Below are 13,414 nucleotides of genomic sequence, written 5' to 3' on the forward strand. Positions count from 1 at the left end.
TTAGTTGTTGACGGATCTTTTATTTATTTATCTATTTATTTATTTATTTATTTAGTTAGTTAGTTATATGCAGTGCTGAGGATTAATCCCAGGGCCTCACCCACGCCAGGCAAGCACTCCACCACCAGATGTTCTGGATCAGAATGTTAGTAAGATTGCCATATATTCATATGCACATCACACATTAGAATTTGAGAAGCATTGTTTCAGAAGAAGGAACCCCAAACTCAGTGAGATTGCTGAAATGGGGCTGCTATGTGTTACTTTCTTTGGGACTACGCACTATCCATAATGCCTGAGTGATCCCAGAGGATACAACTGCTCTGGAACAATTAAGACATATATTGGTGAGGAGGCCTCTAGCTGGGCTGGGGAGGCTAGTGAGAGGCAGTTTCTAAATTTCCTCCGCATGTTCACTGGCATTTTTATCCTCGTTGCCTTAAAATGTATACTACCATATGTAGGGTGGGCTTTTTATTATTGCTTTGGTCCAAGTGATTAGGCCTTGGCCAATAGCCTAGGCTTCTACGGACTAATGGAAAGTTCCATAGCTGACTGCTGCCTAGGGTGACCAAGATAGATAAGAAGTCCCTCTGTAGAGCTCTGTTTTAATCCCAGCTTTGTGCTATACAGCGCAGCTTTCTTTGCCATCAGAGTTGATTGGTATACCCAACAGAAAGTAACTCCACCTGAAAGACCCTAAAATAGGGGTAATCCTTTCCCATGTACATGCAGTTACTGTTGCTGTGTGAGACCTGGAGGGGAGGACTTCTCTTTACCTTCCTCTGGTCACCCTGCCTAGCTTGAGGATCTAGAAGTAAAAGAGAAAAAAAATTGAATTTTCACATTATAGTTGTGGCATTGGAACTGTGCCTGCAAGCCAACCCCTGATGGTGAGGCTGACCTGAAAGGACCCATGCAGATGGGTTCCTAGATGATGCCCTTCTGTCTGGGCTTCAGGTGCTTTCTGGGAAAGGAGCAACCACCTAAATTTATGGAGAACATTGAAGAGTATCATTCAAAACAGGTATCAATCTTATAGAAATCAGAGACAGAAAGATTCTCAAATGCCTCAGTCTGGCTGGGCACAATTCAGGAGCCACTTGTCAAAAGAAACAAACTTTATTTTTAGAACACACACACCAAACCACACAGCTCTTCAGGAAAACCTTCAGAGCCCAACTGCCACCACCAGCTTCCCACAAGCCTCTCAACCTCCCCCACTCCTCCTGCTCTTGAGACCAATTGGCTGGGTCGCATGGGCAGAGCCAAAAAAAGTCCCCCAATGAGCAGCTCCGTGGTCTGAAAGGGCGGGGAAACAACCCAATGAGCATCACCACAGAGGAGCCAATCAATTGGCAGCTAGAAGTTTGCTGGGGCCCCTTGGGCTGTGGCTCTCAACACTTAAAGAATAATGATTTTGTTGTAGGGGCCAGGTGTGGTGGTGCATACCTGTAATCCCAGCAGCTCAGGAAGCTGAGGCAGGAGGATCATGAGTTCAAAGTCAGCCTCAGCAAAAGCGAGTTGCTAAGTAACTCAGTGAAACCCTCTCTCTAAATACAAAATAACATTGGGGATGTGGCTCAGTGGTCAAGTGTCCCTGAGTTCAATGCCTGGTACCAAAAAGAAAAAAGAAAAATAATATTTATTTGGGAATAACAAAGTATAGCAGTGGGAGTACTTGTACCATGGCAAACTATGAGCATATTCAAAGAGGTTGAGGGAAGGTGAAGCTTTTAAATACAAAATGAGGATTATATCAAACATTTTGAAATAATAATCTTTGATCACAAATGATTAATAACAAGGACAGCTCCAGTCTGAGGTGGCACAGATGGTGGCTGAGCAGGCATCCTGGCAGAAGTACTTTTCGAATGAGATTGTGGTGGCCTTGTCAGGTCTCAGGTTCTGGCAGAGTCTTCTGTGGTGGTTACTACCAGGCAAACTCGCCTAAGAAGGCTTCCTTCGAAATCTCCCAGCTGCATTTACTTTTTGTTTCTGTTGTTAGGGTTTACACAAGGGATGCCATTTTGACTCAGTCAACTTCGATATCTCCCCCACCCAGGTGTACACCAGGTTAACAGCCCGGATCCAGGAAAGGCTGCACCTAGCCAGCCCTTCTCAAGAGTGCATATCAGTCACCCGAGAGATCTTGTTGCAATGCAGATTCTGAGTCTGTAGATTTGGGATCCAACCATTTTTAGGGGAAAGGAACTATTTTAGACCCTTTTTCCTCACAGTGGGGTATGCAGCCCAGCAGCTGCTGCATTACCTGAAATAATTTCCCACACCTATAATAGAAAGAAGAACTGCTTTTCAAACAGTCATGGGTCAACCAATGGGGGACCAAACTGCAGGAGGTCTAGTTCAGGTGTGCTGGAGCTGTCTGTGTGTTCCAAAGCTGTCACATAGGGCAGCTGTGACAAGTTTCAAGCTAAAGACGTATGCACCATCATCTGGAGCACAGCTTTCTTGTACTCAGAGTGACAATTCCGTGTCCTCACGCAGACCCTTGCAGCCGTGTCCACAGTCGGTCCTATGTACTCAGAGTCTTCATGTTTCTGAACTAGGGGAGTATTATTAGGTCTGGGAAAGGATTTAGGCTGCACCTATGCACCCAGAAATTGAATTCAGTTGTCTTCTCTGGCTCCTAAAATTAGACTACACATCACAATGTCTAGTGCTCCTGCAGGAATCCAAGAGCCTACAGCTACAAGGAACCCATGGGGACTCAGAACACAAGTCCTGACAGAGCAACCCCTAGCCTCAGGACTTCCCTAAGCAGAATTTTGATCAGCTCCTGCCTTGGCATCACCTCAAAATGCCTAGGTCTGGATCCTGGTTCCTTTTGACTGATTCTGACCCATGAAAGTAGGACATCTGCCCCAACCCTCTTGCCTAGCATCCTAGTCCTCTCTGTCCCAGTGTTCCCCAGGCCTTCACAGCCCAGAGTGTCAGTGGAAGCTACCATTGCACATACAGATTCCCAGGCTGGAGAGGAAAGCTCTGGAAGCTACAGACCTGATGGAAGGGATTTTTCTCTCTTCCCATTCTCCCAGTGTCTGGCAAATTCAGAACCTGACCAGAACCTGGTGGGAGAAGGTGGGGCTCTGAGGAGGCCAAGGAGCTGGGACAATTTCCTGAGCACTTAATCTCCTTTGTCCCAACACACCAACTGTGGGAATCTTGGGAGCAGAGAGGCAATCTTATCCCTGGGGCACTGGAGGGTGTTCCTAATGATGCCAGCCCAAAGGCTCGCTACATAGGCACACAGAGGCCAATACTATGGCATCGGTTTTTGCAAAAAGAATGAGGCTTATTGTGAGGTCAGCCAGCAAGAAGTCAGAGCAGTAAGTTCAGATCTGCCTCTGGGATCAGTTGGGATTAGTGGAATTTATAGAAAGGGAGAAGGTGTTTGTTGGCTGGGTGGCGAGAAGGGGAAAAGTTAGGGTTTGGGGCACAGGCCTAGATGGTCATCCTGCCTCTTCACAGGTTGTATATTTCTTTTCCAGGTAGTTATCAAGTTCTGTGGGGTAGCAGGGAAGTTAAGCTTTAAACCTCAAAAAAGTCACTGGCTGATGGGGCTGGCTTTTCTGCATAGGTCCATTTTTGAATAGCTGGTTATAAATTTTCTTTAAGTGGATTCTGGAAAAACAACTTAAGCACTCTGTTACTTAGGAAGTGTATATTAGGGTTTCTTCTGGCCTTTGACATCTTCACTTCCATCCTATGGCCCCAGTGAAACTCAGGGCAGGATTCTGAAGCCAACAGTCTCACTGGACCAAATACCACAGCCTCCCTGGTCTTCTCCAGGTACTTAGAAGAGAACTTCCCTTTTTTTTTAAGGAGTTAAATATATTCTTTAATTTAGGGTTAAGATAAATTGAGCAAAGTTGATGTGTAAAGAGCTTACAGAGACCCCACTCCTGTCTGGAACTTGTTGCCCCACAGGGACCATAGTCCTTCCTTGGGTAACAGAGGGGACACTGCCATCCCTGCCCAGGAAATAGTACCAATGTGTGTCCCAGAGCTCAGATTTATGCCTCAGCCCAGCTTGCAGCCTGCCCCAAATGAAGTCTGTGGGTTCCCATGGATTCAGCAAAGAGAGGATTCCAATTAAGATCTGGTCTGAGAAGCCTGAGAGGAAGTGGCTGCTGGGATTTGCATTGGAGAAGAAACTGTCTTGGTTCTTCTCTGCCTTGCTCCTGTCCATGGAGACCTGTGACCAAGTTCTTCTTCTTCGAGAAGATTCTCCTGGCCTCAGTGCCCTGTCGACCTGCCCACCTGCCCATGCTGCTGGGCTGGCCCCGTCCAAAGGCCAAGGCTGAAGATAGTCAGGGGGACTGATGGGCTGTAGCAGTTCAAAATGTGGATGCCGATGCCTACCCAGGACTAGCTCCCCCTCTCCTTTCCAAAGCATTTCTTTTTTCTACATTTTGTTACATCACCAGATTCCCTCCAAGTTATGTGAACAGATTAAACAGATGTCAAAGTGATATCGATTTAGTATAGATTTGTAAGAATGAACCCTTCATACTGCCCAACCTGCATCCCTAAAATATCCACCAGCCTTACAAAAGAGTGGTTAGCACTTTTGAAGCTGCTCTGGAACAGAAAAGGGAAGTAGCTCTTTATTCTAATGCCCTGCATGTCACTTAGCATGAGTGCTCTTCTGCCTCTAGTGAGAAAATCATATCATGTTCCTCCTTCACTCTATTGAGATGGAGGATCACATTGATTTTCACATATTAAATCTTTCATTCTCAGATAAATATATGTGTGTATGTATTTTCCCCTTGATACAATTATGTATAGCATTTCTGAGACCAGTGATAAAAAACACATTTGCTACACTGCACTTGATTTGCTAATGTTTAGTGAAGAATTTTGCACCCATGTTTATTAGAGTGGCCTAATGTTCATGTGAAATAAGGAATGTCCTTTTTCAGTACCCTGGAGAATTTTGTGTAAGAATGAAATTATTTGCTCCTTAGACGTTTGATAAAACTTGCTGGTGAAACCATTTGAGCCTAATGATTTCTGTGTGAAGAGATTTTTAAGTTCCCATTGGAAGTATGGTCTAGAACTGGGGACCCACATTCTGGAATCCCGTTATCACCCCACATTTCTGAAAGGAAGTGTATGCCTGGGCAGAACATGGGCTCCTTCCTACCTGGATTGACCTAGCTACTCCACTGGTGCATGTTCCTCCTGCTGATAACAAGCTGACACAGAGTCCTGGAGATGGCAGAGTTGCTCACAAACACTAGCAGAAACATGGTGGTTCACAGGAGTAAATACAAATTCCAAATGTAAATGTTCTTTCCCTATTCATAAAGCTTCTGCTGCTATCACCACTCATGGATTCATAGGATGCCTTGTTTATTGCCATAAAACTTTAGCTCCAAACAAGGAACTCATCTTACTGCAATGGTACACCAAGATGCAGGTTGCTAGGGTTGACAAGGGACTCCAGGAGAGTGGGGAGTTGAAGCTCCAAACCTCAGTGTTTCTGTTCCAAAAAAAGAGAAATTACAGACTCAAAAAGCCATGCAGGAGAGCTTCATTATACGTAAAAGTAGAGTAAGGCTCAAACAAAGAGCACTCCTGAGTGGGTCTTCTCCCAGCCGAGAATGACAAATGGAACAATGCTGTCTCCAAATGGATTGGTGTTTTAGGGGTGCCCTGAGAGCTGGGGTCCACCTTCAGCACTATTTGACAATCAGGGTTCAACTCCTTCATGTCAGGTGGTAGAGTTTTGGGCTCTAGTTGGTCCTTTCCAGAACTGTCATGGTGTCCACCTAGGGAGGGGAGTGTTATTTACGAGTCAATCCTATGTTAATGTGAGAATTGGGACACCTGTGTCCATCAATTCTAGCTTTACAATGACCTCAACTGACCCTGTCAAGAGTTAGGAATAGCCCCCATTAAACCTTTGATGTATTTCTTATTTGGCTCCTTTTGTTCTCTTTATTTGTATACTTGTTGTTTTCCTGCATTATCTGAGTACCCACTTGCCTTAAAATTAATTTAAAGAAAACCTTAAAAGTAACTTAAGGAAAACCCATGACCTTGCCCTGATATTGGCTTGCATTTCATTTCTCACAATTCACTGCTGCTTAACATCTCTCACCCTTTGAAACTGGCAGGCTGCATGGCAGATGAACAGGAGTGCCCCTGCCTTCCACAGGGACCACACAGGAAAGCAGGTAGAGGGCAGTCACATAGGCAGCTTTGGCAGGGTGCGCCACTCCTCAGCTATAGACCAGCCAGACTTCGTTAAACTTCATAAATTTCATCACGGATCTTCAACAGCCCCATGGCACATTGGACAAATATTCTCACAGATGAGAGATTAAAGCAGAGCACAGCAGTCAAGGTGCCCCCACAAGAGAAAGTAAGGGGGCAGGAATGCAGGTCCCACCCCCCTGGGTCAGGGCTCCTATCTACTAGGTGGCAAAGAACCAGGCACACATGGGCACTTCCCTGGTCAGGCACCGCGCTGTGGCTTCACCAGACTGAGGTTCAAATGGGTTGGTGTCTGCTGCAAAGCTTTAATTCAACAAGTTAGCTTTAACAGGAAAGCAAAAATTCTAATCACCAAAATATCCCCTTTACTAACAATGTTACTGTACAAAATTAGGATTTATTTTCAGATTTAAAAAAATGTAATCACATCATTAAATATTATTACAGCATAATATTAGAAACAACCCCAAATGCAAACATGACATTCAATTTCTCACAAAACATGTTTATTCAGATGTATCATTTCTATACTTTACAGGGTATATCATAGCAATTCAATATATGTATACAAGTTTCATCATGCAACACTGAATCTCCCCCCAGGAGGTCACTATAGTGTAATCTCCCTTTAGTTTTTTGTGATTAATATCTTTGGATAGAATTCATACTGTGGCAGAGCCAGAGAGACTGTCTCTGAGTGTCCTTCAAGAATGGGGACATTCTAGCATTTCAAGCAGGTATTGATGTAGGACAGAGGAGGCTGGACACTTGAGAAATGTGCAGGAACAAGGTTTATTTAAGCTGGTGTAATCCAGAGGGGCTAATGCCAAAAAATCCCTGGACCCCAGGTATGGAAGTTCTCTGGGATTTCTACTCAGTGAATGGTTACACAACACAATGGCTAACATAATAGTTACTTTTTCTTCCATGTTCTTAGATTGGACAGAGGTTTCACAAGATTTTACTAAGAAAAGAGAAAGAGTAACTTTTGTACATCAACAAGTTTGATTGCTGACATAACTTTTTTTTAAGTTGTAGATGGGCACAATACCTTATTTTATTTTTATGTGGTGTAAGAATCAAACCCAGTGCCTCACACCTGCTAGGTAAGTGTTCTAACACTGAGCCACAACCCCAGCCCTGCAGACCTAACTTTTACAAGAAAGAGAAACCTGACCTTTACAATAAAGAGGAGCTAAACCACAATGAGCTCTCTAGAAATCCTGTTGACTTCAAAAAAAAAAAAAAAAAAAAAAAAAAAAAAATCTTGTTTACTAGGAGAAAGGCTTATATGTTACAATTAAGGTGGGGATCTTTTGGACACTACATCATTTGGAGTATTTGGAGTATTTGTGATACATCGTTACCCTCTCTATGCTCATTATTTAACCCTTTAAATCAAAAAACATCATCTTCTAGGCTTAAAATTTTATATAATGCCATAATCTTAATTTCTCCCTCCGTGTTTCCCTCCTCCCGCCCCCCCTCTCTCTCTAACAGCTGCTTCTATAGTTGACCAAATAGTTTCATTGTAAAGGGGAGACAAATATGAAAGCAATAAAACAATAGCATAATCCATACTATGTCAATTAAACTTTTCAATCCACCAAGAATAGAAAAACCATCCTCCAAAGAGTGAGCTTGGTTCCCAAGCCTTAATGCCCTTTCAGGTTTGAACTAGTACATGTGCTAGTTTTTTTTTGTTTTTTTTTTTAATTTAATTAATAAGTTTAAATTTTATATAAGAAAAGTATACATATTTTTATGACCATTAAAGTGTCTAAACTTCCTTTTAAGCCTTAGACCTTTATGAATCTTTTTCAATTAGTTATATATAACAGCAGAATAAATTTTGACTATTAAACACAAATGGAGGCAACTTTTCATTTCTTGGTTAGACACAGTGCACAGTCACCCCATTCCTGCAATCATACATGTACATAGATTAATACAATCCACCTCATTCCACCATCCTTCCCACTCCCATATCCCCGCCCCTCCCACACTCCCCTCTGCCCAATCCAAAGTCCCTCCCATCTTCCCTTGCCCCGCCCCACATTATGAGTTAGCTATGTGTTTGGTGGTTGCCAGTCCTGTAGTAAAGACCAAGGAAAGGACTGTGTATATGACAGAAGTAAGGGGTGGCAATGCACCACAGTATGAGAGCCCTCTTACAGGATGAAACAGTCCATTTGTCCTGTTGCTTAGTTTATTTTCCTCCTTGCATTGATCAGCCAGCCCTCAAGTGGCTGAAGCAGGGCTACTGTTTCGTCAACTTTGGTGTGTGCAGGCTAGCCAGCTTCCAGGGTGACCAGAGCAGGGCTAGTGTCCTTCTGATCCTCAAGCTTCTCTGGTGTTTCCTTCTTCCTGATGGTCAGCTGAAGGGGAGCAAAAGAATGTATATGAGATTCTATTACAGACAGTCTAAAAACAAACCAAAAAGAACAAAATATTACATAATACATCATGTATATGTGTGCGAGTATATATATGTGTATGTGTGTGTGTGTGTGTGTATACACACAAACACATACATTTGGTGATAATGTAAAGAGGAGTAAAAAAGTTGTGGACACTGCTCCCTGTGTGTGCAGCAGAAGTCGGGGATATCCCGGGAGGCTTGAACTACATAGATTTATCTCAATGTAACATTAAATAAATTTGAAAAGAGCTTTTAATTCCATGAGCTTGACCCAACATTTCATGCTTTGGTTTATGACCTTCCATATATTATTATTTCCTCTAAAAACATGACATAAATTTGAACTCCCTACCTCACAAGTCAGTTGTCATCCAAAGGTGCACTTCTAGGTGTGTCACCTTTAGTCTGAGAATATATTTCTGCACGGAAATATTGCTGAATGCCTACCTGGCTCCCAGGGTGAGGTAGTGCAGAACAACTTGATTTGCCCATGGCTTATTGTCGGGAGCTGCCTTGGATGCAGACGCCTTTAAGCCCTGATGCACCGGGTTCTGAACAATTACTGCATTCAGTCTGGCAGGGCAGTGCCAGGTTGCAGTAATGTGGGCGTCACCCCAGCTCAGATAACAAGGCATGGCTCCAGGTGTAGGCATCACCCACTGGGGTTGAGTTACACTCATCTGTTCCCTTGTATTCCGACCCCTTTGCCCTTTTTGGGATAAAATATTCTATGGAAACTCCCCTTGTGTGTCTCCTATGTAAGAATAAAGAATTCCAGTGGCTCTATGTCTTTCCATGGGCCCTTGCATTCACAGAGCCACCCCCGGATTATTGAAAAGGTACTTCTGTGTGGTTGTGTGCTTTCTTTGTCATTTTCTTAAGTTATTGGAATAGTCAGATTTATGAACCACGCATGAGGTCTCCAGCTATGACAGATGGTGATAGCTTATCATCCTCACCATCATTGTTTTACCAGATGCAAAACCAAGGTTGTACCTAGTTCTGGACCCTGGACAAGGTCACCCAGTTAAATGGGATGTGAATTCAGCTCTACCAACTCTGATGCCTTTACCTCTCCCCACACTACCCTTTGCAAGACAAAACTAGGTAACATATTTTTCCTTTCTTGATAATCTCATGGAAGAAGTCAATGTCAGGCTAAGTTTGGTAGATCTAGGAGGGTATTTTCCCAAGAGGGGGCTTTTCCCCTAGTCCAGGTGGGTGGAGTCTGTCCAGTCTGGCTCATACCACTGCCCAGAGCCCAAGAGCCCAGATGGCTTTCTCTGGAATCCAGAGTCCCCTTCAGAGAGGAGTGTGAGGGTGAGTTAGGAAGCTGCTTCCAGGCTGGACTCCCAGAGCAGCCAGAGATCCCTCTCCAGCTTGCCCCACAGGGTCAAGGTCCAGAGGAGGCCAGTAGCTCCACCCTTGCCCCCTCACCAGGAGGCTGGACCCACCTAGCCCCGCCCACTGCCTGCTGTGAGGACTGCAACCTTTGTTTAAAGTACTCACTTGTTTTCCTTGGATGAGTTCCCTGAGTCAGCACAACTCCTGCTCAAGGGCCCAGAAGGACTGGTGGGTGGTCCTGGGGGAGGAAAGGCAGGAAGCAACCGGTGGGCACTGATGAGGCGACTGCGATGGAGACTACCCAACTTCCGAGCTTCTGTGGTCTTGGGCAGCACAGCAGCATCTTTGGGATGGAATCACTGAAGAGGCCTCATGGAGTGGTAGCATCTGGTGGCAGCAGCAGCAACATGTAGCTGCTTCAGGCGTAGGGCATCAGGCGAGGGAGGTCCGGAGTTGAGAGTTGGCGTTGGGGTGGCAACAGCTGAGGTGTTGGCATCCAGCTGCAGTTTGGGAGATCCCTTGCTGCATACTCACAGTGGCGGTGGCAGCAGAAGAGTCCAGAAGCTGCTGTGGTGACAACAGAGGGATGTTGCCATGATCATTTCTGTCCTGCAGTGCCACAGGAGTCTGGCTGCAGTGGGTGAAGTGGGCATCCAGTGCTGCGTATCGCTGTCTTGCGTCCATGATGGAGTCTGGTGGTGGCAGCAACAACATGCAGCTTCATCCGGGAGCTGGCATGGGGCACTGGAGTCAGGCATCATGGCGGGGGGTGAAGGGCATTGACGTTGGGCCCTTGGTGGGCAGCATCATAGTCCAGCTGGGGTTTGGGAGTTTGGTTGCTGCACGGTGGCGGCAGCACCAGTAGAGTCTGGAAACGGGGCTGAGGACACAGAGGCGTCCAGTGGTGAGCATCTTCATCCTGCTGGGGTAACAGGAATCCTGCTGCAGTGGCATCTGGCGACCATGTGGGGAGTCCGGTGGCTACAGTGAAGAGCTCCAGGCTGGCGGCGGCAGCGAGGGCGCAGGGCAGTGAGCCTCAGAGTGGAAGGGTGACGAGAGGCTGGAATGGCCTCTGCAGTGGCTGTTCCAGGCCCTGGGTCTTGGTCCTGGCTGAGCGGCCTGTTCAGGAAGCTGCACGAGGGGGGTGGCAATACCCAGGCAGCTGCTGAGGACCTTAGGCTGCCCACACCTGCCTCGCCTGGCACTGGCCATGAGCCCGCCGGGTGGCTGCTCGCCCCATCCCCGATGTGGCCTCTGCAGGGGAACTAGGCCATCTGCCAGGTGGGGCAGCCTTGGGAGAGGACCCCCACCTTCCTAAGAGACATCCCACCTGGGCTGTGGGGGGAGAGAGCAGAGGAACTAGGACCTCTTCATCCTCAAAGTGCATTTCTGATTGGAAGCATTTCCTCTCAGAACTGGAACAGGACAAGGATGCCCTCTCTCACCTTCTACTCTACATAGTCCCTGATACTCTAGCCAGAGTTTAAACTATACTGCTGTTTAAACTCCACTACAGCTTAGACTACAGGACAGAGCTGTAGATGAAAGAAATTAAAGGGATAGGAATAGGGGAAGAAGAACTCAAACTATCACTATTTGCTGATGACATGATTCTACACATAGAGGATCCAAAAAAACTCCACCAGAAAACTTCTAATATTAACAAATTCAGCAATGTCACAGGATATGAAATCAATATCCATAAATCAAATGCATTTCTATCTATTAGTGATGAACCCTCTGAAAGAGAAATTAGGAAAACTATCCCATTCACAATAGCCTCAAAAATGAAATATTTGGGTATAAATTTAACAAAAGAGATGAAAGACCTATACAATGAAAACTAAAGAAAGAAATTGAAAAGACTTTCAAGATGGCGGACCAGAGGGAAGCAGCATCTGTGTTGCTCTGTGACCCAGATCTCTCCTAGTAGAATTCTGCATCTCTTGAGAGTGTTAGAGGCCCCTGTACAGCTTCTCTCTACAGAAATGACCAGCGCTGTGACCTCGCTCAGGACTCCGGGCCTCAGTGTCTGAGCAGGACCCAAAGCCAAAGTTGCAGTTCACTTAACACTTGGCCAGCGCCTTAGCAGAACCACCTACCAACACATCTGCAGACCACCGAGACTCCGCTCCACTCCCACGCAGGTCACTCAGCTGCTACCTCCCCACAGCACAAGGCCATCGGTTCCCCTGACATCACCAGACACCCCGGCTCTGGAAGCACACCGACTACATCTTGAAAAGCATTCCTTGCCATTTTGAGGTGGGCATGGCTATCGGATCCGTCCCCTTTTGAGCAGGTACCTGATTCCAATTCCTCCCTCATGGAATTAATATTGTCAAAATGGCCACACTATCAAAAACCTTATACAGATTTAATGTGATTCCAATTAAAATCCCAATAACATTCCTCATAGAAATAGAAAAAGTAATCATGAAATTCATTTGGAAAAATAGACACAGAGAAATCCTTATTGACAAAGCAATCCTTAGCAAGAAGAGTGAAGTAGGAGACATCACAATATCAAACCTTAAACTATACTACAGATCTGTAGTAACAAAAATGGCATGCTATTGGCACCAAAATACACATGTAGACCAATGGTCCAAAATAGAAGATACAGAGAAAAACCCACATAAATGTAGTTATCTAATTCTTGCCAAAGGTGCCGAAAACATACATTAGCTAAACGATAGCCTCTTCAACAATGGTGCTGGGGAAACTGTAAATCCATATGTAGCAGACTGAAATTAAACCGTGATCTCTCACCTTGCACAAAACTCAAAGTAGATCAAGGACCTAGGAAATAGACCAGAGACCCTGTACTTAAGAAATAAAATCAAGAATTAATAATGGGATGGATTCAAACTTAAAAGCTTCTTCTCAGCAAAGGAAACAATAATATGAAGAGAGAGCTCACAGAGTGGGAGAACATCTTTACTACACACACATTAGATAAAACCCTAATTTCCAGGATATATAAAAAACTCAAAAACTTCAATACCCAAAGAATAAATAACCCAATCAATAAATGGGCTAAGGTAATGGACAGACACTTCACAGAAGAAGATACACAGTCGATCAACAAATATATGAAAATATGTTCAACTTCACCAGAAATTAGAGAAATGCAAATCAAAACTACTCTAAGACCATCTTACTCCAGCCAGAATGGCAATTAACAAGAATACAAGCAACAATAAGTGTTGCTGAGAATGTGGGGGGGGGGGGGAAAGGTATACTCATACATTGCTAGTGGCATTGCAAATTGGTGCAACTACTCTGGAAAGAAGTATGGAGCTTCCTCAAAAAACATGGAATGGAACCTCCATTTGATCCAGAAATTCCACTCCTCAATCTATACCCAAAAGACTTAAAATCAGCATACTAGAGTGA

Source organism: Marmota flaviventris, unplaced genomic scaffold (assembly GCF_047511675.1).
Source record: "Marmota flaviventris isolate mMarFla1 unplaced genomic scaffold, mMarFla1.hap1 Scaffold_318, whole genome shotgun sequence".
In the NCBI taxonomy this organism is placed as follows: Eukaryota; Metazoa; Chordata; class Mammalia; order Rodentia; family Sciuridae; genus Marmota; species Marmota flaviventris.